Source organism: Silene latifolia, chromosome 9 (genome assembly GCF_048544455.1).
Source record: "Silene latifolia isolate original U9 population chromosome 9, ASM4854445v1, whole genome shotgun sequence".
NCBI lineage: Eukaryota > Viridiplantae > Streptophyta > Magnoliopsida > Caryophyllales > Caryophyllaceae > Silene > Silene latifolia.
This window is the reverse complement of record NC_133534.1, coordinates 128,550,977-128,557,207: the sequence shown is the minus strand read 5'-3', so window position 1 is coordinate 128,557,207 and position 6,231 is coordinate 128,550,977. Positions and strand designations below refer to the sequence as shown.

Here is a 6,231-nt window from a genome sequence, read left to right as displayed (position 1 = left end):
AGTTTCGTTGCCAAAGCTTGAAGAAGTGCCTGTTGTTTGTTAGTTTGCCGATGTTTTTCCCGATGAGTTACCCGGAATACCTCCCGAGCGTGATGTAGAGTTTTCTATCGACCTTGTACCCGGAACCAGACCGATTGCTAAAGCTCCCTACCGTATGGCTCTAACCGAACTTAAAGAGTTAAGGAAACAACTTGATGAGATGATTGAGAAAGGATTCATTCGACCTAGTGCCTCACCTTGGGGTGCTCCCGTTCTCGTTTTGAAGAAGAAAGATGGATCCATGAGACTTTGTATCAACTATCGTGAGCTTAACCGTGTCACCATCATAAACAAGTATCCTCTACCAAGGATTGAAGATTTTTTCAATCAACTCAAAGGTGCTTCTACTTTTTCCAAGATTGATTTGAGTTCCGGTTATCATCAAATTCCCGTTCGTGAGTCTGATATCCCTAAGACCGCCTTTAGCACGAGATATGGACATTTCGAGTTTAAGGTGATGCCCTTTGGTTAACCAATGCTCCCTTTATCTTCATGGACCAAATGAACCGAACCTTTAGTGAGTTCTTAGATAAGTGTGTTGTGGTCTTCATCGACGATATTCTAACCTTCTCTAGATCCGAGAACGAGCATGCCGATCATCTTCGTATCGTTTTGGAGGTTCTTTGTCGTCAAAAGTTGTTTGCCAAATTTTCTAAGTGTGAATTTTGGTTGTCTAAGGTGTCTTTTCTTGGTCATGTAATATCTAAGGACGGTGTTATGGTAGACCCTTCGAAGATTGAAGCCGTGATTGAGTGGAAGAGTCCAACCGATGTTAGTGAGATCCGTACTTTCTTGGGTTTGGCGGGTTATTACCTTCGCTTTGTGAAAGATTTTTCCAAGCTTGCTAGGCCGATGACTCAACTTTTGAAGAAAGAGACCAAGTTTGTGTGGACCGAAGCTTGTGAAGGTGCATTCCAAGAGTGGAAGAGAAGATTGACTAACGCTCCCGTGTTGACCTTGCCCGAAGATGAAGTCGACGTTGACGTGTTTTGTTGCCTATGCTTCGTGCCAGTTGAGAGTTCACGAGGTGAACTATCCCACTCATGATTTGGAGTTAGCCGCCGTTGTTCATGCCTTAAAGTTACGGAGAAATTACCTCATTGGAGTTCATTGCCGTATCTACACCGATCATAAGAGTTTGAGGTATATTTTTACCCAGAAAGATTTGAATATGAGACAATGACGATGGTTGGAATTGGTGAATGATTACGATGTAGAGTTATTGTATCATGAAGGAAAGGCAAATGTGGTTGTCGATGCCCTTAGTAGGAAGCCTTCTCATTCCTTGAGTGTCGTTCGTGTGCTTCCCGATGACCTTTATGCCGAGTTTCGTAAGTTGAGTTTGCAATTTGTGGAGAGTGGTTTTGATTACCTTGGTGCTATGGTTGCCGAGCCCGTTCTTCACTGTGAGATTTTTGATAGCTTAGTGAATGATGCTAATTTCAAAGGTTTCAAAGCCAAGCTTCTCGAAGGGAAAGCTAAAGATTGTGAGATTGATGCTAGAGGTTATCTTCGTTACCGAGGACGCATGTATGTACCCGACGCCGTTGACTTGAGAAAGAGAGTTCTAGATGAAGCCCATCTATTCCCTTATTCGATTCACCCCGGAGGAGACAATATGTATAAGGATTTGAAGCTTCAGTTTTGGTGGCCTAAAATGAAGAATGACATTGTATCATATGTTGGAAGATGTCTTACTTGTCAACAAGTGAAGATTGAGCATAAGAGACCCGGAGGTTTGCTACGACCGTTGGATGTTCCTTTATGGAAGTGGGAATCCATCTTCATGGATTTTGTGATGGCTTTGCCTAAGACCGTTGGTGGAAAGGATACCGTTTGGGTGATTGTGGATAGGTTGACCAAGTGTGCTAGGTTCGTTCCTATCAAGGAGACTTGAAGTTTAGATCGAATTGCTTGTGCTTATGTTGAGGAGATCGTTCGTTACCATGGTGTTCCTAAGGAGATCGCATCGGATCGTAACCCGAGGTTTTGTTTAAGATTTTGGAAAGCTTTGCAAGATGCTATGGGTAGTAAGTTGTTGATGAGTACCGCTTTTCATGCCTCTACCGATGGACAATCCGAGAGGACAATTCAAACTCTAGAAGACTTGTTACGAGCTTGTGACCTTGATTTTCATTCTAGTTGGGAGAAGAGCTTACCTTTGGTGGAATTTTCCTACAACAACAGTTTTCATGCTTCTATCAAGATGGCCCCTTGATACGTGTAATTTATATAGACTTTTTAGCCTCTTATTGCACGTATTTCTATGCCATTTGTATCACTTTGTATTGCAAAATGCCCCGAATTGGCTACTTTGGTTTGTTTTGTCTTAATTGCAGAAATGGACCCAAAAGTAGTGGAATCGCATCTTATGCATCCCATTTAGTATGCATTGTAAGGAGATGGAGATATTAGAGCAAGAGTCGAACCTCAGAATGCGTGAAGGAAGATCTTATGAAGCTGCCAAAGACGAAGTAAAGGCTGATCTTAGTGGAAAGTGCTCGATCGAGATGTTCTGGAGTCCGATCGAGTGTTTTGGAAGAAGTTGAAGGTCGATCGAGTGATTTATATACTCGATCGAAATGTGCTTTTATGGGAATAGTCGATCGAGAGTCTCCAGTGCTCGATCGAACAACTATGCTGGAAAAGTCCTCGATCGAGTGGTCTGAAATAACTCGATCGAGTAGTTTGCTAGATTACACGGGTTATCTAAATCCGTGTTAGGTTTATTTTGTTAATAATTTCGCTCTCCTATATAAGGAAGTGATTATTAGGTCTAAAATATCTTTTCATACTCTTAATTACGTTTTATCAAACACTGCTTTACTCTAATTACTGCTGAACTTTTCTCTGCCCCTTTTCTCTCCGGATTCGAATTCTGTAATCTTTCCGCTCTCTTTAATCTTAATTCTTGTTTGCTCTCATTAATTGCTCTTTTATTATTTTATGCCCTATTATCATTCCGTTATTATGTCTTTTGTTAGTATGCTTATTGTTATTATTGTTGACTGCATTAAAAACATGAGTAGCTAATTTCCTTATGTTAGGATTAGGGAATCCATGGTAGTGTTGAGAGGATGTAGTAAATAGACTAGATGATTTACTTGTGAGAATCTGTCACCATAGCAAAATAACTGTAACATATTTAGTTGAGTGCACGCTTCTAAATAACATTAATTTGGTTAACTTTGTTCCTAGATCGGAAGATTGGAATAAACAGACCTGCTATGAACAGTAGACTACCCTAATGAGGACGGAAGTTAAGTTAGTGGAAATCTAGGGTGGATAGCGGACCAGAAGGATCTTTCCCTTGCCCTTCTCACAGTATATTATCTATGCTATTTATGATTGAGTCGATAAACTGCCATGGTGAACCGAAATCCTGACATACTTCTTTTATCTGATCACATATCTACTATTTTCTTACTTTATTGCTTTTGCTTTATTTCGCTTGCCCTTTAATCTTTAATAGTTTTATAAACCAAATTCAAAACCCCCTCATTTGTGACTTAGATAGATGGACTAAGAGATAGATACCTTGCCTCCCTGTGGAGATCGACCCTACTTATCACTAGCTTCTATTAGTTATATTTAGGTATTTATTTTTGGTACATAACGACCGTATCAAATTTTGGCGTCGTTGCCGGGGAGGCAATAGCCTGTCTGTCTGTTTTTGTTTCGTTTATTTCTTTTGGTCTCAGGGAATTTTTATTCCTTGAGACAGTTGTCATTTATTTTCTTCACTGTTGTGTATGCCCAGGTCAAACAGGTCAGAATTAATTCCTGCTGATCCTGAGCTAGAGAGATCCTTTCGGCATAGACTAAGACTGCAAATGAAGATTCAAAAGGAAGACTTGATTACTTTTGAACCCGAGCTACAACATTTTCTGTTTGCAGAAGATCCGTCTTGTGAAGAAGACAACTCTGTTTCTACTATAAAGCTGGTAAAGATGCCTAATATCGCGAGTCACTCAGAGCCCACAGCTGCCTCGATCCCTAAAGGTTTCAAACTTGCGACCGAGGATGGTAATACTTTTGACATTCGACCGTCCTATATTAATTTGGTTGAACGGAATCTGTTTCGGGGTGTGGCGGGTCAAGATCCGCGTAAACATATGGAGGTATTTACTGACTATTTCTCTACCATTCCCGCCACCAAGGGAGTGACCCAGGATAAGATTAAGGAAGTCCTGTTTCCTTTCTCTTTGACCAACGGAGCCCATGAATGGCTCACTGATCTAGATCGTATTGCTGCCGGTATTACTGACTGGGAGAGTCTGGCCCTTGCTTTTTATAAAAGGTATTTTCCTCCACAACGAACTAATCAGCTGAGAGGGAAAATTACAAGTTTTAAGCAGACACCTGATGAGAACTTGTATGAAGCTTGGTGCCGTTTCAAGAAGTTGGTGAGGTCTCTTCCTCATCATGGGTTTGATCAGTGGTTTTTATGCAACCAATGCTATAATGGGTTGTATGATGACCACCATGCTATATTGGACGCCTCATCTAGTGGGCGATTTTGGAAGAACAATGATGATGATAAAGGATGGGGTATCATAGAAGAAATGGCTACCCATTGTGCTGAGTATGGGATGCCGAGAGGAGGTATTCGGACAGTTAATTCTGTCGACAACAGTGCCGTTATGGCTCAGCTGGAAGCCACGAATGCCCGTTTTGATAAGCTAGAGTTGCAACATGCTGGTGATCAACAAACGGTTCACTTGTTGACTAGACCGGAAGCCGGTACTTGTGAGAGATGTGGGAGTAATGACGGTCACACTGCTGTTGACTGTCTAACAGAGAAGGAGCAAGTCCTTGCCTTTCAGCAATATAGGCAAGGAGGAGGTTCCTATTATAATAATCAGAGTGGAGTCCACCCCAACTTGAGATGGACTAGTCAGAATGTACTTAATCCTACCCCTCCTCCACAGCAGCAACAAGCTTACGTTCCTCTTCACAAAGCTCAACAAAGCTTTCAAAAGCCTCCATCCTTTCCACCGCCACATCAAGGAGCTTCTTCTAGTGGAGTAAGTGAATTGGCTGAGTTAAAGTCGATGATCCAATCATTGACTAAACAGTTGCAGATGAGTGACCAACAGAAAGAAGCATCGATAAAGTCACTCAAGACCCAAGTAGCTCAACTTGCCGCTAGCCAATCTAAAAGGAAGCCGGGTCATTTACCGTCTCAATCTGAGAAGAATCCACACGAGACGATAAATTTGATAAATTTGCGTAGTGGTCTTTCTTATGAAGGACCCAAAATGTAAACTGTTGAGGACATATCAGACCCGGAAAGCGATGTTGCAGGCAGTGAACAATCATCCATTGATGAGACTATGCTTAATCCGAAGAAAATACTCGATCGACTCATTTCTGGAGGTCGATCGAGAGGAATTGTTGAAGATATTACTTGATCGAGTGGAATTATGGATCGATCGAGTAAAGTTGATAAGCAGGGATTCGATCGAGAGGGTAAAATTCCTCGATTGAGTGAAAATTCTGAAGAAACTGTTCGATCAAGTGAAATCTTGCCTCGATCAACCAAAGCTGATAAAGAAGGTTTCGATCGAGTAGCTGATAATGCTTGATCGAGTGAAAAAGTTGTTGAAAGACCTCGATTGAGAGGTAAAAGAGTTTGATCAAGTAAGAATGAATTTGAACCTATCGAGACATTGGAAGAAAGGAATAAAGGGCTCAAAATTCCTATCACGGTGCCCTTTCCAAGGCGATTGCAGAACAAGAAGGCCAACCAACAGTTCAGGAAATTTGCTGAGATCCTGAAAAGCCTTCACGTCAACGTTCCTTTCGCCGAATTGCTTACCCAGGTACGCTCTTACATGAAATTCATGAAAGAAATTTTATCACGTAAGAGACATATAAATGACCACGAAATGGTGGCTTTGACTGAAGTAGGGACCGCCTTAGTTCAGAATAAGACACCACCCAAAAAACTAGACCCGGGTAGCTTTTCAATTCCTTGTCATATTGGGACCCACTTGATTGACAACGCGCTATGCGATTTAGGAGCTAGCGTGAGTGTCTTACCTTTATCTCTCACTAAGAGACTCGATTTGACCAACTTTAATTGTACCAATATGACCGTTCAGATGGCCGACCGTAGTATATCACGGCCACTAGGAGTAATAGAGGACATACCGGTGAAAATCTGGAGATTCTTTATTCCCGTAGATT

General features: G+C 41.5%; 1 non-coding gene across 1 annotated transcript; it reads right to left on the bottom strand.

Annotated features, from left to right (window-relative positions):
- Positions 1 to 4,365: 4,365 nt before the first annotated feature.
- LOC141603768 (small nucleolar RNA R71) lies at positions 4,366 to 4,471 on the bottom strand. Its single transcript, XR_012525622.1, has one exon. It is a non-coding gene; the product is annotated as a small nucleolar RNA R71 (small nucleolar RNA).
- Between the last annotated feature and the right edge of the window lie 1,760 nt (positions 4,472 to 6,231).